The 24,833-nt window shown below is 38.9% G+C and overlaps 1 protein-coding gene across 4 annotated transcripts in view; it reads left to right on the forward strand.

The window, feature by feature from the left end:
- The window catches only part of LOC114480087 (neurexin-1-like), a 577,574-nt gene that overhangs the window by 506,662 nt on the left and 46,079 nt on the right, over positions 1-24,833 (forward strand). The window lies entirely within an intron of this gene.

Consider the following 24,833-nt stretch of genomic DNA (forward strand, 5'->3'; position numbering starts at 1 on the left):
AAAATAACCCCCCCCCCCCACCCCTCCATTTAAAAATAAAAATCTTATCAATCTGACAAACCCAATCTTGCTCATCCATCAGCCACACTGAGACCCATCTCAGCCAGCAGAGGAAGCGCCATGTGACAGTTCCCTCTTTTCAGATGGTATTATGATGGAATACAGGCCTTTTTGTTTCAGCACACACTCCCATAAGAGGAGCCTTCATCTAACAATAGAAAAAAAAAAAAAACGTTTAGAAAACAACAGCAGAGCATCCCGTTAACATTGGCAGGCAGATGTCATCATCCAAATCTATTTTGTTTCATCTGGAAACATTAATGCAGAGCCCATATTGTATTCCTTTTCTTCCCCTCTCTTTCCGCTCTCCTTCCCGCTGTTGTTCTCATCAAACATTCCTTTGCTTTTCCTCCGCTGATCAACAATTGAAGAGATATTTTGTTGTTGTTTGGGAGCTTATTTGATGAATCTTGTGTTTGTCTGCCACAGGGAAAGGGAGGGGTGAAGCTCTTCAGATGTTTTGTGAGGTTATAATGACTAATGGAAGGAAATAGCTGAAGATGGTAAAGGGTTGAAGAAGTGGGGTGTTGAGGCGGAGAAAGTGGCCAGACTGCTGACACAGGAAGTGGAATCAGGATACATTTATAAGAAAAGAAAAACTTGTCTTCACAAGTTCCTGTGACCCAGATTGGAGCACATTGTGATTCTATAAATGGGACAAAATAGTCTAAGCTTATATTTTTAGAACATACACAGACCTACTTTACTTTCTTTATTTCACACCGTGCTGTGTCTCGTTTTCCTAGCAGAACTTCTGAGAACGTTCTAAGGTTCCCTTTAGAGGAAAACATTACAAGCACCTATTTTGTCAAGACTTTAAAGGTGCAGTTTGCAACTCTCAGATCCCTCTCTCCCCCTCCCTCCCCGCTGCTCTCTTGCCCTGCCTCCAAAATTTCCAAAGTCCCTCCCTCAGAGGAGCTAACAAGCTAACGTTAGTCTGACAGCAACATCACAGTAATATAACATGCACAGTTAAAAGCATATTACTGCAACACCTCTCTCTCAATGTGCACACACATCAGCAGCAGCAGCAACAACACAGTGTCACTTACAGCAGCCAAAACGGAGACTGCTGTGCACACACAAACAACACATGCACCACAGAGTTTTAGTGTAACAATTACAAATCAAACTTAATGTACATCAAGCAGCAGTAATTAGCTTTCAAGCAGAAAAATCACCAATTCCATCTTCTACTCCTCCAGAGTAGAAGATGGAACTGTAACAAAGACGGTGCTCCAGCCCGGAAAAGGGTTGAGCCTGTGAGCAACAGCTGTCAGACAGTCCGTCAAACACAATCCTGGCTCTGATTGGTTCTTGTTGCGCGCTTGCGGTGGATTCTGGCAATCTGCCAAAGGCAGCAGGAAGGACTCAATAAGTCTGTTTTTTTTTTTTTCATGTAAAGCTGTCATTACATAGTGACAGCTTTAGCAAATATGACAAAAAGTCACTTTTATAAAAGTTGCAGACTGCACCTTTAAATACAAGCCAAACATTAAATCCACCCCACGACAGAAAGTGATGTCAAATTAGCAACTTTGTTTTTTTTTGTTTTCAAAAAAGCAACTCGCAACAAAATTTTGGGACTTTATCTCTTCAACGTTTAAATGTATAAAAAATATATGTTTTTTGAGTCAATACTAATGTTCTTGAGATAAAGGAAAATATGACATCTGAGTGACCACCTTATTAACAATCAGGGAAAGGGGCTGAATAATAGAGACCATTTTTAAGGCCTTTTAAAGTATCTACCTCCAACGTAACGCCTTTAATAATGGATTCATTGCATTTCCCATCCTTTGGCATTCGTTCCCTGCCAATAAAAGCTCCGAGCTAATCCAACAAGTTTTAGGCAAACCCAATGAATGTGAGTCAATGTTTGTTCACAGTGAACATCGAGTGGCTGGTAAAGGTGGGATGATACATGGTGCGGCAAGAAGGAAAGATAAAAATAAATCCACACGTTCGACTGCACACCAGATTTCTTGTTCTTTTGAGGAAATTCTACTTCAAATTAACAATCACCAAATTTAACACAAAGGTCCAGTCCCATGCCAGATTGCCTATCTGCAAAATGTAGATTATGTAAGGATGTCCAGAGTTTAAGTCAAATAATAGAGTGGAAGACACTCAAGAAATGGAATGAACATTGAGCGTAGAATGGGAAAGTAATGAAATAAAACATGTACAGTATTTGGCTCCATGAACCTGTTCAAGTAGGTTGCAACACGCCAATAAAGAAAGAAGAAAAAGTCAAATAAAAGCATAGTTATTTTTTCAACTATAGTTATTTTGGTCTTTTTTCTTTTCCATAAATATTGTACTGTTGTCACAAGCCCATTATCATCTATCGTATTGTATCATGAACTCAGAGTTCCGTACCACCCCAGTGTCTGTGTGGACAGAGAGGTCAACACAGCCAAGCTTGTGTGGGGTTATAAACTACATGATCTCTTAAATGTATGATGTTACTGAACATGGAAAGAATACACCTAAATCAAGTTATCGGTACATTGTATTGGAGGAATGATCTGCTGTGGCAACCCTAAAATAGGAAAAAAGAAGACAAAAGTGTGAAATATGTCAAGATATCACAAGTAATAACCACTTTCTAAAGACTTGTTTTATTAGATCATATAGTACCATATAGCATCTGCTTTCAACTAAACCTAGCCTCCTAACATTTAATTAGTATGCTGATGCAGTCGGTGTTACTCAATGGTTTCTAACTAGCCTAGCATGACAATAAGTAGGAACGTGTTGTCAAGGCAAAGGGCAAATAGAGTAGAAAGGTGAGTGGAACTTTTATTCCTTTTAAAGTTGGTTGTAATAGAAAAATATTAAAATATAGCACGTAGCTCTTGTCTTAAATCACTCCAGAATTGGCAAAATTGGCTGCCAACTGCATTGAGCAGCAGTGTATTAGGCATAAAGCATGTTGTCCAATAACCAGCTGCATATTGGTGCCACATTTCCATCAGACTGCCCTCGGGCAGCTGTGGCTGCAATTAACTGCTATTAGCTACCATTATTAAAAGGTTGTTTAATGACACCACTCTGCCTCGTGCCTGAGGATAGCAAACTGTGTCTGCAATATGGCCTTTTGTTAGGAGAATGAATTCACAAACTTTAAATCTGCCTGTTCTTGAAAGTTTTGCCTTGTCACTGTTCATTGAAACACGCCCGCATAGTAGACTTGATCAACGAGCTTCAATGTGAATTAAAAAAAAACCCAAAATGTACTTTTTGAGACGAAAGAAGACCAAACCGGAGAGAAAGAAGTCAACTTTCAAAAGGTTCCTGTGTGGTGTCGTTGAGATTCGATTTTGAGCTGAAAGTTCCCAAAGGATGATGAAACCCAGAGTAAAAACAACATAACGTAGATCGGTAACCCCTTCCTAGAAGGACAGTGACAGGTTATCTTGCTCTGACAGGCACGCCTGTTTATGCACACTGTATGCAATGGCCCTGTCCAAAGTGTTTGGATTGCTTCCCTGACAGAGCTTTCACTTAAATCCTGGGCTTGCCAGCAGCGGGGCCTATAAACAGAGGGCCACTGCGAGGTGATGATTCCAAGAGACAAGATGTTGACAGCTAAGATGGTCGTCACGGGTCAGACAAATCTGACTGTGAAGCAACACATCCCTTGATGTCCCTCAAAGTGATGTTTGCAGTCCTCGGGGAGTTTGTGTCTGTGGGCAATGCGGTTCGTGTCTGATCGCATGTGCGACAGTAAATGTGTGTGTGTGTGTGTGTGTTTTTGATGGACAAAGAGCAGACAAAAAGTGTCAGAGGAGCACCCGCCCGACTAATCCAATGTGTCGACCATTTCCTACAGCAACGGTTAATGGCCACGCCTACCTTGTTCCCAAAATTGGAGATTGACTCAATGAATACACCCATGTCAACTCCTCAACATGTCAAGAATAGCTCTGCTGATGCCATTAGGACTGATTTTCTAGCATTTCATACTCTCATCTATAGGTTTTGGCTAATGTGAGGCTTGGCTGGAAGCTCAAAAAATGGCCTAAATTATGAGAGTGGCTCCTGGAGCAGTAAAGACACTCCCAGTCTATACTATAAAATATATAAACAAGCTATGTTATGCTAGCTACCTACTCAAAACTCACGATACCTCTTTTGTTCACAATTCTGGAAATTCAACCTACTCGCCACAGGTGCTAGTTTTTATAGGAGGGGCGGGGCCAACAGTGGTGGTTTGTGACATAAGACACCACCAAAACAATCCAAATTGTGCTATTCTCAGCCAATAGCACAATTTGATTGTAATAGCCAGAGTCCAACCCATGGAAGGCAATCACTCTTACATTTTTACAACAAAACGCACCAAATTGAAATATTTTTGCTAAAATTTCCATTTTGACAGCAATTGTTGATTTACTAGTCTTTTGACTAAAATGCAACTTGGTTTAAGTCAAAATTTAGTCATCAGGACTATTTTACTTACATTTTGTAGTTTGAGTTAACTAAATGACATTAAGATTTTAGTCGTTTACATAGTAGACTACAATATAGACTAATAGCATTTTTTTTTAAAGATTTAATAACCACTGATCAACATGACATGTGATTGTATCGGCTGGTTTGTAAATACAGACATTTGATTTAACCAATGTGTAAGACCTCATGAGCCATCTTAACAGTTAGCGAACCGTACTTTTCGGACTATAAGGTGCACTTAAAATTCTTTAATTTTCTCAAAAATTGACAGTGCGCCTTATCAGGTGCGCCTAATGTATGAAATGAATATGTCAAAATGTTTTAGTACAACTTTGGTAAACTATGAAGCTGCACCTCTTGATGGATTTTTGGCGCTTCAGGGCTACCGTAGTCAGGCGCCTCGTGGAGTGATATGTACCAGTACTGTGCGTCAACATACTGAACTGAAAAAGTGAGTGTGTATTGTTCTGTATTTTATGTGTTAAACCTGAACAATGTTGAGAGTTATTGTTAATGAGTTGAATAAAGTTTGACTTATCTGACTATTTTGTTTCGCTTAATGAGCCTTAATAATAACAACAAACCAGTCCGCCTTATAGTCCAGTGTGCCTTATATATGAAAATAGACCCAGTCAGACCCATTCATTGATCGTGCAGCTTATAATCCGGTGCGCCTTATACGGTACTTCCTATTGGATCACTTACCGACTTGTCCCACCTTCCACACGGCAAAAACAGTTTTGATTGGATACTTTCCAAAAGGCAACTAGTTAACTAACTAACTGATTGGATTTAGTCCCATCTGAACATTATAGTTGAGTTTTTATTAGTTTATGAAAATATCAAGATATTTTAATAGTTTTTTTTTTTTTTTTAATTGGTCATGGTCTAGTCAGTGTCACTTAAAAAAAACGCAGTCAACAAAAATTCTGTCGAAAACTTTTTGTCAAAAAAACGAACTCTACTTCATACCCAAATACATTTCTTTAAAGCAGAGCAAAAAATGGTTTGGGGGTTTATTTACTCTTTAAGGAAGAAGGCAGCAATGATGATTGTATTTGTCATATTTTATATGGGCCTGTGTGCATCAGATAAACAGTGGAATTTCTGCTGTGGAAGAACTGTTATAAGCACTGAAGCGATGCCAGACAATGCAAAGAATCTTGTCTGCTTTAGATTCCTAACATCCCTTAGGGAAATGTGCTTGTATCACATAGTCGCTGACTGCTGCACGCTGGAAACACGCCACGCAAGAACATCTGCTTTAGAGATGCCGAGAAGATGTCTTTGTGCCCTTGTCAATCTCACTATTCGTTAACAAGCCAAATTTATACAACTATCATTGGAAGTGGGGTGTTAGAACCAAAGATCGATATTTGTCAAGCACGTCAGTGCAAAATATACTCTTTGTTTTGCTTTCTGGTGAACCGCAACATTTTCGCTCACCTTGTTGCTGATGTTGGCTTTCAGATACTCAGAGAGAAGGTCAGATTCTGAAACGGAGTGGGGTGTGTTGGAGGTGTTACAGCATTAACCCCCTTTTACAAGGAGCCAGACGCCATTTTAGCTGCTGTAACAACCCCAAGGAAGAGAGGAGGCTTCATGGGACAAACTACATTTAATAGGGATAGGGAGTGTGTGTGTGTGTGTGTGTGTGTGAGAGAGAGAGAGAGAAAGGGAGTGCATATATATGTGTTTGTCTTAGTTTTACTCTTAATGGATACAAACCTGATCAACCATGATGACCAACAACCTGATATTGTGGTCTTGTTTTTCTCCTAAAAAAAGCCTCTGAAGCACTTTATTACCTTTGCTAAAGAGGTCATATTTCTATTCAGTTCATTTTATTTGTTTGTTAGATAGATCTCACACCATGGAAGATTCTATTTAATTATGGAGGGGATTTAGATCAATATATTGATCTCATCATTGGCAAAATTTCAAAAATCCATATCTCGGTTAAACATTGACCGATCTTTATGAAATTTGACTCCGTCATGTTCAGGATCTTCAAGTTTTATCAAAATCGGATCTGGAATACACATATTGTCATGACTTTTCAAAAACAAAATGGGGGTGCTCATACATTTTGACCTACCGTATGGTTATTAGTGGGAATTCTCCTCAACCTTTAGAGTGTAAATGATCATAGTACCATGATCAGGGTCACTGATCCAGATAACTGCCAATATCTTGCAAAAAGGAGATTTGGCATTTGGCGGAGGTTTGTGCTCTCTAATTGCTCTTGTTTGAATTTTCGTTTTCTATTTGTCAATCACACTGGAAGTTGCACCCATAATCCAGAAATAATAAGGTGTGTTTATATGGTGTAATGCAGGTGAAAGTGGTCATATAATGCACGATTGGTTAGGATTTGAGTTGGTGTTTGATGGACTGTCTGTCCATGTGTTTATTGGTCTTTATTGACGTCATCTGAATGAACAAAATAAGAGAGCTCATGAAAACCGTGTCCTTTGACTCATGTCTTTATGCCATTATTGCCACTCGGGTTTCACTGCAGCCTGAATGGAACATTAGCTATTCATCACTCATTTTACTGCTGTGGTGTAACCAGTAATTTGTGTCTCAAAACAGTGCCACTAATGGCCACGATGCGATGGTCTGTTACCTGAACTTGTGTTTTCTTACACTTGCCAGTTTTTGTCAGTTTCAAAGTCTCCTTAAACTGTCATCGTGGTTTTGTGATTGGGCTGAGGCGAGTAGTGGCAGTAACAAATTAATAGCAAACCTTTCTTTGGTGCGGGGAAGGGTGAAAAAAAAGCTATATTTACGTGAAAAAACACCAAAAGGAGAGAGAAATGAAGCTATTTATTGTAGTAAAAGTAAAGTCCAGATTCAGTATGCATGTCGGATACAAGAAAGTGCTGTCACTGCTGTGATGGATGAGCCATTGAGTGTCACTGAATAATAGGTGCTTTACTAACTGGATTGCATCATGGCAGGGGAGATTACATACAGTTGGTGGAGAATGATAAATGCACAACAGTCTCATGCAACCGTGGCTTTGTATCGCACCTAAGAAAAATGTCTCAACGCACAAATTACTCGCTGCTTGAAATGCACCCGGATGCAGCCACGTTCATTTACAGTCGAGCAACACAACACTTAATGCAGAGCATAAATCAATACAGAGGACTGAAGGGAGATAGACGGAGTACAAAGACGAGGCTATTGTCATCCTGTTTTCATTCTGTACGGCGTAAAGAGGATCGTTCAGCGTGAGCTTGTTCATTAAAAGAAAGAAATGCCGAGAGGACTGATTTTACCGCTGAAGTTATAGGCCTGGATCACGTTTCTACTTAGCCAATAAATACTCAACAAGAAGAAAATGGGTTAATTCATGTGCAACGTTTATGGAAGACAGGGGCATTGCCCCCCCTCTTCGTGGTCAAAGGTTTTTATTACAATACAAGTGCCATAAAATACAGTGACTGTACAAAATCTATATGTATTAATTTGTTGTTCTTTTAAAAACGCAAGTCATTTTTTTGTGCTCAAGTCATGTGACTTGACAAATTCTTCTTCGCAATGTAAATGGTGTGATTTTATGATAAATTTACATTATTAATCAAAAAATATGGATTTTTAATGACACGGTCAGCCTCACAGTACTAAAAAAGAAAGAAGAAATCAGGGCGGAGCTGCTTTCTTTTTGTGAATAGGATGTTTACAGCAGTTTTACTGTGTTTTGGACTAAATGCTGCAATTCATTGGATTTTTGAATGTCTTAGGAAGATTTTGAGACCAATTTTGATGGAATATATGGATTCGGTAAGGTGAGGAATGCTAAGTTTAACAAAGTGATTGACTGTGTTTGCTGTGTTTGATTGTGTCTTAGAACAGTTTATATGGTTAAAAACGGAAGATTCTAAGCTTTCCAATGATACTTGTGCTATGCTGCTGTATTTGAGAATCTCTTTAGAACACGCATTTTGACCCGTATTTGGGACAGTAGATGTTAAGGGGTTTTAAATGACGCGTCAACGGAAATTTTTGTCGTCAACACTATCAATTATGTTACTCATCATTTTTGCATCACAATGTGGTTGGCTTGAATCCGGCAAGAATCTTAAATTCTGCCTATGGATTAATTTATCCTCTCCTGTTTCAAAGTCTTTCATTATGTTTGCAACCTGCACTATCCCAGAGACAGAAAACCCACTGTGAGTAAATGAGCAGGATGAAGAGGCAGCGTGGAAAGCACACACAGAAGATGTTCCTTCTCTCCCCACAGGTAGAAGCAATACGAGAGGGGCACTCTAAAAGTGTATATTTGAGTAAAGGGAAACCACAGGATTCGGACGAGAGCAGGGTGCACTCTGTGTAAGATAACGCAGTCGGACAAATGGCTGGAGGCACAAGAACTGAGACCAGACTTCATTTCACATTCCTTCCAGACCAGGAGTAGGAAATGACAAATGGATGCGGACCTGGCAGGGAAGCGGTTCTGCCATGGAGCTGTCATGGAACAGCACTCCAACCCTAAGTACTGCAAATGAGAGCAGCTCATTTCTGAGCTTTTTCGCCCTTGAACGTTGAAGTAGGTACAGCGTTCAGAGTTGCAGCAGCCCCCGGGCACTGTAAGAAATAACAAATCAATTTGCGTTATGCTCATAGCAGGAAGGCATGGAGAGTCACAGGGTGCGGTGACGACCTCTGGTCAACTTCCCTGGCGACCCCGACACTGTGATCAGGAACAAAGGACGTTGTGTGAGAAGCACATACTGTAAGGGGGTATTGGAAATGGAGGTGCTTTGGCACAGGTCAAACAAGGAAACCTTGACCTCAGGCATCAAGTTCTGTACTTTAACAACTCTCTTAAACTGTTTCGTCCTTTAACTAGGGATGTTCTATATTAGCTTAGTGCCAATATGCAAGATATTGTCCAACACTAAATTTCTGATTTCCAAAAATACCCGATAACGACATATTTTTACAGCCCCTCCACCCAACCTAAATTTACTTAACAAAAAATATATATATATATATATATATATATACATATATAAACCAATACCAATGTACTATAGACCAGTAATACATTTTATAGCTAATAACGGTGGGGTGATATTAGCACCCATCTCTACTTTTAACCCTTTAAAGGCCAGTTTTAATTATGTATCTCATTGCACATATACACACAAACAAATACACAACAATGGTAAAATTAGAATAGCAAGCGTTGTAAGCTGGAAAATTATTATTTATTATTATGACCAAAATATTTGACTAAAAATGAATTGTGTGTTTTTTGGGGTACATCAATGTCCAATTTACAAGTGTCGTCTTTTACCCCTTTCAATTTTTCTGTAAAATTAAGGTTTACTTTTTAAAAAATACAATCCCCCTACACTTTCCACAAATGAAATAAGAAAAAAAAAAGTACTGCAATACTATTTTACTGAATAGCACAAAAAAAAACAATGTTGATGAATGAATGAACTGATAATGCTTTAATTTCTGTATTTTGGCTAATTATGACAATAAATAATTCAGGCTTTTTACACTGATACAGCCAAAATGAGGATTAGTGTACATTAAACAATTGCTCAAAATATAAGAAATACCACAATGACTCTTAGTTTTGAAACCACTCTTCCAATAAAGCGCATAATGACTTGCTGTTGTCATCTGCATTGAGCTCTCATGGGGCACATTAGCTGTGTAAATGCCACTACTAATATCTTACTTTGTTTTCTTCTATCTGAGTGAGTCTGTCATTTTAAACTAATGATGATGATACTCCTTAGCCATAATTGTAGTATAAAGCTCGCCTCAGATCAGGTTCAGAAAATTATTAATTATATCCATGAGTAAATTTATAAAAATGCCTGAAAACAGCCACAAACAGTTAATTGGCGTCAGTCCGCTCAGTTCTTCATTGATGTTGGTGAGTTTTTCGGTTCTTACTGGGCCGATGGTGCCCCGCAACTCCCCTTGATTGGATCTTGCACAGTTGGAAGGAATTTGCAATTATTGGCCTGTGGATATGCATTAGTAGAGACAGATCGAAAGAACAGAGAAATAGTCACGGAAGTAATGATGAGGAGAATGAGAGAAGTAGCAGAGAGACGGCTAAGCAGTGCAGATCAGGAGAAGGAAAAGATTGCTTTGGGTAATTAGAGAAGTGACAACTTTGATTTTCACTCTGGGGCTGCTGCTGCTGCTGCCACTGATGCTAGTGACAGCGTTGGAGTAGGGTTGGGGATTTCCGGCTCACTCCACCTTCACACAAATCCACTGTGGCAAAGATGAAAGGTGGTGAAGTTGCATAAGTGGAGAGAGGAGGAAAATGTGAGAACAAGCTATTGGATTGATGAGAGATCAGCTTGTAGTTAAAACAGGAGGATATCCTGAGCCCTAAACGCAGGAGGAAATGAGTGGTGGATGTTGTGTTTACAGTGAACAAAAAGGGTGGTGGGTAGGAAACACTGCACCTGTGCAACTGTTCGTGTCGAAAAGACTTAATATTACAAAAACGCCAGCAAATCAACAAAACCCAATCTTCATTAGTCTATGCTCTGCTTTAGTTTCTTTATTTACTGTAGCTCAGGCCAGGCTTTCTTCTTAGATAAACACATAAAGGTCTCATGTCATGCTATTATTTTTTACCCATCTCCATTTGTTCCAAGAACCCCAAAACCATAGTATTTGAGGTTTATTTTCCCAATCTCACCTGTTTCCAGAATGTTTTCCTCTGAAACGTCACTTTCTGAGCAACTCAACACAAACGGGCTGATTTGCGGCCTACCTATGCATATTCATGAGTGGGCGTGTCTATAGATGGGACAATGACTTCCTCCTCCCTGCACGGTAACGTAGGGCCAGAGGACGGCCCGCCCTCCTCCCACCCACTCCGTAGCCGAGCTCATGCTGCTTTATAAACACGAGACAGAGCGTGGGAGGTGGGGCGTTCACCGGTACATACATAGACTGCAGAAAATACGTACATAGCACTGCGCGAAGGGTGCTGAAATGCTCGCCTTCGCGGGTGTGTCTGTCAACCACGGCAGAGAACTTCTTGGAGGCGCGGCTTCTCCAGCTCAGTGCCGCGTGAAATTCGTCATCAAAGTGGGAACGCGTCATCGAACTGGAGCGAGGTGTTTGGGCTCACCCTGTAGTAAGAAAGGAGCAAATCACCCTCTAACTAACGATTGAGGGAATCAATGAAAAAAACATTTTGGGCATGTGTATGAAGCCCTAATAGCACTTTTGTCATGTTTAAAGCACAAAAAAGTTGATTTAGCTTAACATGGGCATGAGATTCAATGAGTCACTGCTTGTGTATGCTGAGTGCAAAGTCTGCTACTCACAGAGGTGGCCAAATGTATGTAATTTAAATTAAATTATCGTCTAAGTAATTACCTAATTGCCAAAATAATGAATTACAGGTTAACACTTGTAAAACCAAGAATCAATAACCAAAATGTATTTCAGGCTGAATTATTTTAATGTTATAAATCTTGTTTTCCTTGTGTTTTAACATCTTAAATATATATTCAAGGGGAATACAAGCACTAACCTTTGTCATCCAGCTGGTTCATATGTAGATAATAACATAGCTACCACCTGTCTTCTAAGCAAGAGATTGGGGCTTCAATCCCAGTCCATACTGGTCTATGTATTGAAGTGTCCTTGGGCAAGACACTGAACCCAGAATTGCTTCCAGTGGTTGACCAGCGCCTTGCATGGCAGCTCAGTCCCAGTGGTGTGTGAATGGGTGAATGAGCTGATTATTTATATAGCTCTTTATCCCCCCTTGCCAGGTCTTGGCCAATAGGAGCAGGTATTGCAGTCGAGAGTGGTGCTCACCAGGCAGTCATTTTGGACTGACCAGCCGTAACTGGAAGTTAGCAGACATATTAGGATGACCTCAGCTATCAGTGTTGTGGTCTTTTACATCTAATGTGTTACTAAGGCCTCGATACAGGCGCAACATGGAGATAGAGTCAAATATCTGACAACAAACATTGTAACCAGCATAATCAGTGTGGCTTTTTAATAATTTTGCAATAATACAAATTATCTCAATAGGCACCGGCAGATCCAAGCAACCCTGAAAAACAGTAACAAGTGGGTCGGAAAATGGATGGATGGTTGGAAAATACCTGATTTCTGAATGCAGAATTTTCACATTTACAATAAACTCTATTGACACGAAGGAAATAACATTTTGAAGCAATAATAGTACACTAAAGAACAGAAAGATGTTTTTTTTTTATGTTTTTTGTCATTTCTATCTGCTGTACATTCACAATTGGCTTATCTGCCAAAAATGACTACATGTCTAAATTGTGTCAGTTCTCATTATTTTTCACATTAAAAAGATTAAACAGGACAATAGAGTGAAAATCATCCTTTTTCGGAACAAAGAAGTGGTATGTAGTACAAATAGAGGGCAGTTGGTCCATCTATCCATCAACTCTGGAAAAAAAAAACTGGATATGAGAGCAATCCATCTAGACTTACCCTCTGAAAAACAGAATGAGGCCTGCTTGACAGAGAGGTTTCTCAAAGTGGGAGGGGGGCAGCATGGCCGCCGGCCAATCGTCTCCAATGTAATCTCCATTCTTGTGGATGGATTTCCGATGTGGGTGTCCTGTACAAGGGCATCTGGCAGCCTGCAGAGCTACATGATATACAGTCGACTCCTTGGAGATTCTCCACATCCACTCAGAAATAGTCCAACAGACACAGACACGTGCACAAATATCGCAGCATCATCGGCACACCTGAATCCAACTTTCCCAGTCAGACACAGCTTATAGATACCTCGTGTTCGTCCTTCACCAAGCCCTGCACCTCCCTGCGGGGCCAGTCGATTAGCGTGCCCTTACTCTGCCCCTTGCACCCACCCACAACTGGTTCCATCCCGACTGATAATCCAGCCAATGCTCGAGGCGGCAAACATGCGGTGTGACAGGAGGACGGACAGGTTTCTGGCTTCCAATGTGAAAATTGAACTGAAGAGTCACAGAGGATGGCCTGTGCCTGAGGGGGAGGGGGAGAGGGGGCCAAGCCACAGGCAAGATGGCAAAAGCTCCCTCTTTTTTGAGATACAAGGAAAACAACAACTTAGCGTTCACATTGTTTGAAATGTTATTTTTATCAAAAACAGAAGATACAAACAATATACTTCTATTGATATTAAAGATTCGATCTACACTCTTTTGTAAAACATTTTTTTTGTTATTATTGAATTGAACAATAGGATTCTATAGGGAAAGTTCCAAAAAGGTATTGTATTTATTTTCTAAAATGTCAATCAATTGTTTTCAGGCCAATAGACCTCAAGATGAGGCTCTCAGATGTATGTACTATTTGTCAATGAAGGCCTATGCAGTGTCATGTAGTTTGCACAGGCCCACATTCCTTTTTAAAAAGAATCAAAAACCTATTGAGAAAAAAAAAATCAAGTGATCCAGACTTTATTGAAATCCCAGTATCAACATCATCAGAACTCAATTGGGAATATCATATTAATGTTCTGCAGTTTCTTTGGAGTATCTATGTTATTATTAGAGCTGGTCAGCTGATGGTAAATCCAGATTAAAGACTTGAATCTTTGTACTGAATCAGTACCCACAAATCTCTTGTTTTGATTGTACTGGATCCAGATCCTTACCATAAACACGGCAGGCTCAAAGACTCATTGAATTGCCGAAAACCCATTAACCACTTCAAACTTTTGGGACTCCAGGACAACAATACTGTTAAAGTATATGGGTAGCGGACTCCCCACATACAGAATTGATCAACTGTATCCACTCAGGGCTTAAAAGACCCAGTTATACTCCATAGAAAGAGAGATGGTTCCATGAAATGAATGGAATACAGTAGTCCCTCGCGAGGGTTACATTCTAAAAATAACCCGCAGTATGCGGAATCCGCGAAGTAGTCAGCTTTATTTTTTACAATTTTATGTATATATATATATATATATATATATATATATATATATATATACATACACTTTTCTCAGACAGGAATTAACATTTCTCTCTTGTTTAAACACTCTCAAAGTTCAAACCTTCGTAGATTCTAAAACATAAACCTGTTTTCAAACATACAGCACTTCAGAGTCACACTGCTAGCAATCAGACATTGATGCCGAATGCATTCAGAGTCTTTGTTGCTGATGATGTCAGGCCGTCAACACGGACACCGGTCTGTTCACCCATTCAACCATGGAGTAGAAGCTGTGTGTGACCACCTGGAGCTGTATGACAAGGCCTTTATAACCGGGACAGGACTAGGAAGGATTTGGCGTGGAGGAGAATCAGCGAGGAGGTGGTAGTAGCAGGTAAAAGTTATCTCTGTAGCACTGAGCTAGGATAGCATTAGCCGCGAATCTCACCGGCTTTTTTTACTGGTGGTTTATGTTTGTGAGAGGAGAAAAAAGAGCGCAGCTCCTCGCTTCAGCAGGCAGTGAAACTCACATGGTTGGATGTGTCGCTGGTGGGTGAACGCGGCATTAGCCGATCAAGACGCAGAACACAATGCGGGTTCATACGCTGTAAAAAATTGCATGCAAAATTGAATTGTAAAAAAATTTGTGAAACTCCCAGGCCGCGAAAGGTGAAACGTGATATAGTGAGGGACAACTGTATATCGGTGCTAGTTATTAAAGATTACACAATATATTGTGCAACACAATATTTCGATATTAAACCGCCACAATGTATCGTCATGGGCACGAGTATTATTGCGGAGGTTGGGGTTGTACTCAGATAAAGTAAAATCCACATGATCTGCTACACAAAGGATTGTGAGGGTGGGGGGGTTTCATTCCTATTGAGTTGAAAAAGCCAAACTCAGAGTAAGAATGTCCAGAGTTAAATTTAAATAACGTAGTGTCAAAATTTTGTCTGCAAATTTTGATTCAATTTTAGTCTTAGTATTTTGACTAAAATGCAACTTAGTCTCAGTCAAAATGTAGTCTTCAGGAGCATTTCAGTTATTGTCTGGTTTTTGTCAACTAAATGATAATATGATTTAAGTCGACTAAATCTGTTACAGAATGTAGTCGACTAAAATACACAGGGAGTATGTTATATACTTATATGTTTATATACAGGGATACAATAATTTATCCATTTTTAAATAACCAATTGCCATTGATCAATCTGATAGTGGATGATATTAATGTTTGTAAATACACACAGACAGATTTGATGTGATCAATGTGTAAGACCTCATGATCGCGACTTCTTATTAAATTTTGTCCAATGTGAAGAAATTGTGTTAATGGACGAAAATATCAATATACTCTTTCGTTCACATGTATTTTGTTTAAATTAATCATAGTCGAGCTATTGTCACTTTAAAGAATGTAATTGACGATAACTTTCTAATAATATTTGCACTGTATGAAAGCCAAATATATAATGTGAAAATATTGTATTGTTATCGCGAGCCCACTTCTACTTGTTCTTATTAGTTTGCTTTAAAGTGCTATTTTTGCTGTGATGTGGCTTGTCTATAGTGATGGGAATCGAAAACCGTTTTTTTTTCTTCTGAGAACCGGTTCCCAGTAATCCAATTCCTAGGAATCGTTTATTTACTTGCCTGTCAAGTCCGCTTATGGGTTCCTCTTACGTCACAAATAAGTAACGATGAACTCCTCCAGGTTCTGTATATTGTGTTTATGCTAGCACCAAGTGAAGCTCCTTCCACCATATAGTTGTTTGCTGTCCACCGCGGAGAATCCACCTCCTCCACCCACAGCTGTGCTGTCCTCCGTGCTGTGTTTGTAGCGTCTCTGTTGCGACGCTACTCACTTCCGGGTTCTGTACACTTGTGCAAAAATTGCTTCTTGCACTGACTTTTCTTCCAAAAAACAAACTTCCGCAAGAACACAAACCTTGTCGCCAGTTTATGTCCTCATAACAAGTAATCAGACTGATACTGATCATTGTCTTTAGTTTGCTTTTTCACACGTGCACACACACACACACACACATGATGACGTCACATGTAACAACGGGGACGGCGTCTCTGAAGGTCCATTTATAGAGCTATAAACAAAGGCTAAACAAAAGCTTTACCGTTTAAATACAGGCGTAAGAATGATGATGAGGGACAGCAGAAGGGCCCAGATGTTTCAATTCTCATGCAGAGGAGGTTTCTGTTCAAATTTCTTTCTTTCTTTCTTTCTTTCTTTCTTTCTTTCTTTCTTTTTTTCTTTCTTTCTTTCTTTCTTTCTTTCTTTCTTTCTTTCTTTCTTTCTTTTCTCTAAAGATTTGGCTACAAGCACAAACAAACATGGAAGAATTTAGATTTTGTCTTCTTGCCCTGTCACAGACACAAAGTCTTGCCCTAGCTGACGACCACGTTGGCCTTACATTTGTCCTCTTGAACACGTTGTGCTTCCCACTTGTCATTTTTTCAGATACATACATGAAAACATTGTTTTGTTTGACAATGAGGAGATTGTCACTTATTTATTTGGCAGGGGGAATGCTCGGAATAGATTCACATCCCATACAACCACTCCTGATGACAGTGCCTGTGTTGCTGTGTCGTACAGTTAATCTTGTAACAATCGTTACCCGCGTCTGCGTAAATGGATGAAAGCAAAGAAAGCTGAAAAAAGAATTAGAAAAGACAAGAAGAGATTGAAGTGAGGGGAAGAGGGATGTGGTAGCAAAGAAAGGAACTGCATCAGAGATGAGATGGTGAAAAGAAACATATTTTTTGCTATGGGAAGCTGCAGGTGTGAGGGGAAAAAAAAGGGAAATCAGAAATGATTTAGAAAGGAGGATGAGAGAGAGGACAAAAATGTGTGAATTAAGTGTTGAGAACAAAGAAATTGGAAGGCAGAGGAAAATGTTCTACATAGAAGTGTGAATAAATGAGAAAGACAAGGAATGGAGATGACACAAATGGATTTCAGCCATGGCATCACAGTCCTGTAAAGTAAGCACTAAAGTATTTACAAAGCACGACATCACAGCCTTATTATATCACGATATGGAGAAGAAAAACATAATTGAATGAATTTAATGTACCTGATCAGTTGTGCATAACATGACTGATGCTCTCATTTGGCAAAACCCCAAACCTAGACATAAGCTCTAGAAATTAGGGTAACATTTTAGAGATGTAGTTGCTCATGTCTTCCTCTAGGGGTAAAAGAGTGCATGTGACTCTTGTTTTAAAAAAAAATAATAATAATAATAATAATAATAATAATAATAAAAACAAATATAAAAATGGCATCCTTATTGCGGGATGTTTAGACCTCGCTGTGTGATGTAACATCAGCAAAAATAAGAAAAATACTTCAACTTACGTTATGTAAAACATGTCATATTTCTTAATGAAAATTGTCAAAACAATAAAGATATTGTATTTGCAGCCTAACCTCCTTAAAACAGTTACTAAAACATTTAAAACGTTTCACAAGTTTCAAGCCATGTGTTCATTTTGTCGACTAAAAAATTCCGTCATAGTTTTCGTTGACCATTTCTTTTAAAGTGATAATGAAAATTCTATCAAAATATATTTGTATTTTTGTTGACTAATAAAAACAAAACTATAATTTTATGACATGTGGCAAAATCCAATCAGAACTCATGTGATCATGTGGTCTTACGCATTTAGTCGACTAAAACTAGACTATAACTGCAATATTCCTGATGACTACATTTTGAGTAAAACTAGGTTGTTTATTAGTCAAAAGACTATGACTAAAACTAAATCAAAATTAACTCTTCCCTAAGCATTCTGTGTCACAGGTATATATGAGGGAAAATATTAAACCCTTTGGAAATGGGGAAATACAGTGACTATTAGTCTTAGTCCCGCCTCTCCACTGGCGTTGAAGCGTCCACGTATAATAATGTCTATAGGTTGATCAAAGAAGTGAAGTTTAGTTATCTATCCGTTAATTGTATCCACGGAATGCAGAATGCTCCACTCAATGTGGCGCCCTCGGCGAGATTTCCTTTGGCGCCCCCTCATCGGCTATTTGCTGAACAAAAGAAATTGAATCAAATTGTTTTTACCACTGGAAAAAATGAAATTGCCACAAAGAACAATATCTGTGCCAAAAACTGTAACGTGATACTTAACCTTTGTGTTTATTTTATTTTTTGTATTTATTTCTGTGCCTTTTTGTACAACCCAGTCCCCTATTTATTTAATATTTTTTTGCATATTACAAAATAAAAATAAAAAAGAATTGTTTTTACCAATGTCTTTAATGTCACAAAATAAAAATGAAAATGAAAAATAAAAAAATATGAAAAATAAGATCAATATCAAAATAATAATCCTGTAAATAAATAATAAAAGCAATAAAATATTATACATACAACAATTAACGTCAAATTTAAATTAACCGCACTGTTTGCAACCAATAAAATCTATACATAAGCTACATTTACAACACGCACTCACTATACAACTATTAGCAAACTATGTACAAAAAAGGCCTTTTTACAGGCTGAGACATCTAGTGGTGCTTTTTATTACTGCATCCACCAGTGTAATAAACTAACTTTGCCACTATGTACTCAACCTCACCCCTCCTACTACTGCTGTACTTTCCTAGATTTTCTCCCAACAAAGTCATCATCACATGACAATTACTGGAGACCGCGTGATTATAGCCTATTATTGAAAGTCCACAGAGACGAGTTTGCGTCATGGCAGATCTCAGGTAAGTTTTAATGAGCTTAAGCTCAGAAAAAAAACTTCTTTCAGCAGCAGCCACTGTGACAGGGAGAGTTGCGAATATTCTCAGAGCAACCCACGTGTTGGGATACATTTCTGTCAGTTTCCTCTCGCGCAGGAAAGTCAACAGATCCATGCTGGTCATGCGTTTTGATGGCAGGGGTGGAAAATTGTCCATTTCCATTGCAAGTTCAGTGCCATCACTGGGCTCCTCTGGGGTGGAGGGGGCGGAAGGAGTGCTGTAGCATCTGTTAATGGTCCAACTTTTGACGGGGCTGGAGATAAATATCTCAAAAGTGCATCTGAAGAGAGAACAAAGGTGTTACAGCTATTATCTAAAAAAGACAATTTCTAGAAAAAAAATTCATGTTTTCTACTTTGAATGTATTATATATAAAAAAGTTTTTGATATATACGTATCAGATAAGGTACAAGTTTATTGTCATTGCAGTAAAATGTTGATTAACAGTTCCAAAGAAGCAGTAAATTGCAGTTTAATATGGCACGTGTGGATGATATTAATAATATCAATAATGTGTACTTCAACGCAGTAATACATTTTAAAACAATTAACAAGCTTTAGACAATTTGAACTGTAACACGATGAATAGGACCTAAAAATCTGACATGTAAAGTGGTTGAAAGGGAATAATAGCATTTTGATTGAATATTAAATGCAGGAAAAAATGTGAGCTCGTCAGAAGTAAATAAAACAAATGATAAAACTGTTTGTCTGTGTATTTTTAATATCCAGAAATGATCTATAACAGTTTGGACTCTCTAGACTACAGCTGCAGAAATGTAAAACTGTTATTTAATGATTATCAGACCATGTTAAAGCTAGTTCTCCACCTAACAGAACACTGAGCTAAATAACTGATACAGTACAACCAAGGCTTCATTTCATTACTCTTTATTTACACTACCTCTTTCTTTAACCCGGTTTTCCTCCTCTTTTTTTCTTTTTTTTCTTTCTTCTGCTTTGGGCAGTTTTGGTCGTTTCGACACGTTGTCAATAAATCTTCCCTTCCGCTTCCCCCCACAGGGATGAGCAGGTACCATCAGTCGGAGGAGAGAGGGAAGGGAGGGGTTGAGGGGTTGTATTATTATTTATTAATAATATATTATTATAGGGGTATAGTATTATTGGGGTTTGTATTATTATTTATTAATTGGGCATTGCTTTATATTTGAATATGTGTTTGCTCGATAGTAATAACTAGTTTTAATATGATTATATTTAAGGGGAAATTATTAAAAATTTTCTGGCGCCCTCTCTCATGCTGCGTTCACACCGGATGCGTCAAGAAATGTCTGTGCGACCAGATTATATACGAAGTCAACGATAGATGTGTCCCAGATGCGAAGTCTTTCCTGTGCGGCGGTGCGGTCTGATCTACACGTCAAGAGCGTTGGCCGTGCGAGCGCACTCCCGATTTTTTTGTCATATTCGCACATTCGCAAGAGTTGAAATTATTGAACTCCTGCGACTGTTTCGCATTACGAAGGCCAATCAGAGTCTTTGTTGACGATGACGTCAGGCCGTCAACACGGACACGAGTTTGTTCACCCATTCAACCATGGAGTAGAAGCTGTGTGTGACCACCAGGAGCTGTATGACACGGCCTTTATAACCAGGACCGGAATAGGAAGGATTAGGCGTGGAGGAGAATCAGCGAGGAGGTGGTAGTAGCAGGTAAAAGTTCTCTCCATAGTTTTCATCTTTGAAAGTCGGCACTGAGCAACAATAGCATTACTGTAGCTGCTAATCACACCAGCATTTTTCACTGGTGGTTTATGTTTATGAGAGGAGAAAAAGCAGCGCAGCTCCTCGCTTCAGCAGGCAGTAAAACTCACCCGAGTTGGATGTGTCGCTGGTGGGCGGGGCTACGCTTCAAACATGCGTATGAAGCGAATGGGGACATTTTTTTGATCCTCTGAAACCTGCTGAACATTTGTGCGGCAGACGAGTCCGGTGCCGCAGAACACGCATTCAGTGTGAACGCAGCATTAGGCTACGGCGTCCTTAGCATTTGCCTATACTGCCTAATGAGAGAGCCAGCTCTGACGGAATGGCCGATATCCGATACCTACTTTCAAAGCCAATGTCGTCTGATTCCGATAACTGTCCGATAATATCATGCATCACCATATAACCTGCAGGATTGTGCCCACTTTTCCGCATCTTTCCTTTCTTCACACTCTCCCATCTATCTCCCGTACAGCATAGTGCTGTTGTCATTACTAAAACATAATCAAAGGTCATTGAAGTAGGCAAGTCAGTGTGTAGCTGCTGTTAAAGAGTAACTAAACCTCTGCTTTCTCCTGACCCTCAACTAGAAGGGAAATTCAAAATATGCCTTGGTTATGGGCGGGGCTCCTGGAGCATTTAAGACACGGCTAGTCTATAATATAAAATCTCCAATGAACAATATATGCAATGCTAACTAGCTACTCATTACTCAATATACCTCTCTTTTTACTCTTCTCTCAATCCAACCTACTCACCACATATTGTAGTGCCCATAGGTGCTAGTTTTTTTTTTTTTTTTTTTTTGTTTTTTTTTTTTATATAAAAGGGTGGTGCAAACAGTGTTTGTTTGTGACGCAAGATGGTCCCAAAAGGTCACATGATCTTGTTCTCAGCCAATAGCAAAAATCAATAGTAATAGCTGGGTTTCAACCCATAGAGGGAAGTAACTCTGACAGTTTCCAACAAAATATGCCAAATTTAAAATACTTTGACTAAAATGTTGAGAGTTGGACCAGGATCAATCAACAACACTCCTTCATGCTATTTGTATTCAGCAGGATTGGGGATTAGTTACTCTTTAAGTAGTACAATGTAAGAACAGACATGCAATTGGTGTACAGTCGTCGTTGTTTCTCCATCCAAATATATGAATATATCTTGAACACAAGTTTGTAATAGATTCAACCCGCCCCCCTGCGGGTAAACCTGACACATTATTGCTGATGAAAAGATTAATCTATGCCAATTAAATTCTACAGACAAATCAAAACATCCACCGAGAGCGTCTCTTTCTGTCTCTGCACCTGTGATGGATACAGGTGCAGCGGCTCTGAATCATGAGCTACACAACAGCAGACGATTCAAACACGTCGAGAAAGATGCATTCTCTTCCATCCATTCCGCCAGCTGTCACTCACTCCAACCTTCCTCTTCCTCCTCCTCCACCTTCTCCTCCTCCTCCTGCATCAGCCGTCATTATATTCTTCGCCAGCAGCTGTGTGCGTTCACGTGCAAGCGCGCACGCGTGCAAACACCTCCTCTGTGTTGTGTGTGTGTGTGTGTGTGTGTGTGTGTGTGTGTGTGTGTGTGTGTGTGTGTGTGTGTGTGTGTGTGTTTATGCGCAGGCAGGCGTGGGTAGAGAGACCCCTGGAGAGTGGAAGTAGGTACGGCAGAGCTGAGAGGTGGTCTATTTTAGATCACTGCAGCAGCACAGAGGGGTGGGGGTGGAGGTGGGGAGGAGAATCAAAGTATACCAGCAAGGGCGCAGAATGTACTGCTGTTCTCTCTGCACATAATGATTACTGATTCTGTCCTACAGCCCCTGAACTGGACGCAAAACATTGCTTTAAAACCATAATAAATGATATCATAGAATGTATTTCACCACTTCTGCTGTACATTTTCCTTTAAATGTCAAGTACATTATTAAGTTAATAAATAACTCAGAATGATCTGTTTGTTATTGACATTTTTAACCTCAAAATATTGCTGTTAAGGTTAGATTTCTTTCAAAATGTATGTTTTCATGACCGAATGCAGGGGTGTCAACCTCATTTTAGTTCAGTGGCCACGGATTTTATTTGTGAAAACAAGTAATTTCAACATTATTGTGCCCTAGTTTGCACTTCTACGTACACATAAAATACAAAATATGTAATAATAACCAATTATATCCCAGCAATAAGTTGATGGAGATCAATTCCAACAGGATTTTCACTTTAAATTTCCTTGATTTTGTGGCCAATTTCTATTTAATAGAGGGAAATATCATGTCTAATTTGTGGAAAATTTAAAGTGTTTAACATTAAAAATTATTACAATCATGCAATATCATTACCGGGACAACTGTGAGCCCCTGCAAATATTGTTGAGTTTCAATTACACAATGATTCATGTTTTTCCTGTCATTCGTACTTTCACCTGTGGGCCAAATTGGATGCTACAAAGGACCGGATTTGTCCCCTGGGCCTAGAGTTTGACACATGTGACCTAATGCAAAATATTGGCACCCTTTATGAAAGAGTTGTATGATAACAAACTTTTATAATGCCTTTGGGACAAAAAATAAACTGGCTTGATTGTAGCTTTTCGCTAGCTCAAAATACATTATATTCATTTTTTAATTTAAACAAAAGGTTTAACCGTAAAGTAATGATGTGAGAAAAGGATGAAGCTTAGGGATGTAACGATTCACTCAACTCCCGATACGATTCGATTCACGATGCTGGGTTCACGATACGATTCTCTCACGATTTTTTCATTTACAAAATGGGACTGTAGACAATTTTTTTTTTTGGGAAAAAAACTACAAAATACTGTAGTATTTATTTTCCTTTTATTTTTCATTGTCAAAAGAATTCCTTGATAAACTATTCAAAACAATGCAATTTAACTAAAAATAAATCTTGAATGAAATAAATAAAGGAATAATACAAATGAAAATAGGCCTATTAATTTAAATTCTGGTTCTATGATAAACAATGCAAAACTGCATAACAGTTCTTTTTTCTTTTAAAAGTGCAACTGAAAATGTATTTTGTGCCAATTGGACTTTAAAAAAAAAAAAACATCATTGCACTGATTTACGTCATATTTGTTTGGACCAGCAGAGGGCGCTGGTAACCCAGTGGTTGGTTGGCATGCAGATATCTTGCAGTGAAGAAGAGAAGCTATGCTAGCAGACAGAGCTAATAGAAAAACGTGACTTTTACAGATATTCAAGTAATATTACAGATATTCTTTCGGTGCTAAAGGGGTAATGAATCATTTATTAACATATTTAAGAGTTGAAGGCAGCCAGAAAGAAAGTATTAGCAGACTCCGCCCGCCGCCAACACTTCAGGTTAAAAAAAGTACTGCGATTCAATTGTCACAAAATCGATATAAACCGTGATACCTATGAATCGATTTTTAACTGCCTTACGATTAATCGTTACATCCCTAATGAAGCTTGAAGGCAATATATTGTACTTTTAAGTAACGAAAGACATTCAACGGGTTTCTACTCTTGTGAGACAAGTGCATAATCATGGTGACTATTGGACTATTAGGCAGATGAGGGTTAGGATTAATGTTTTTAAGCATCCAATGCAATATATTGGGTATGAATTTACCATAACAATTGCATTTTGATATTCTCCTTTTTCCACAATTGGCAGAAAACATGCTTCACCAGTTCAGCTTGCGTCTATTTATATATAAATCCACTCAGATTTTGTCAGAAGTCATTGTGTTTTTCCATGATAATCATCATTAGCATTGACAATAATCCTCATTAGTCACCTCACATTGACACGTTTTAACTTTGCAGTTCCAGGCTTGTTCACGGAGCTGAGGGAGTATGTTATGTTGTGTGTTT

Source organism: Gouania willdenowi, chromosome 18 (assembly GCF_900634775.1).
Source record: "Gouania willdenowi chromosome 18, fGouWil2.1, whole genome shotgun sequence".
In the NCBI taxonomy this organism is placed as follows: domain Eukaryota; kingdom Metazoa; phylum Chordata; class Actinopteri; order Blenniiformes; family Gobiesocidae; genus Gouania; species Gouania willdenowi.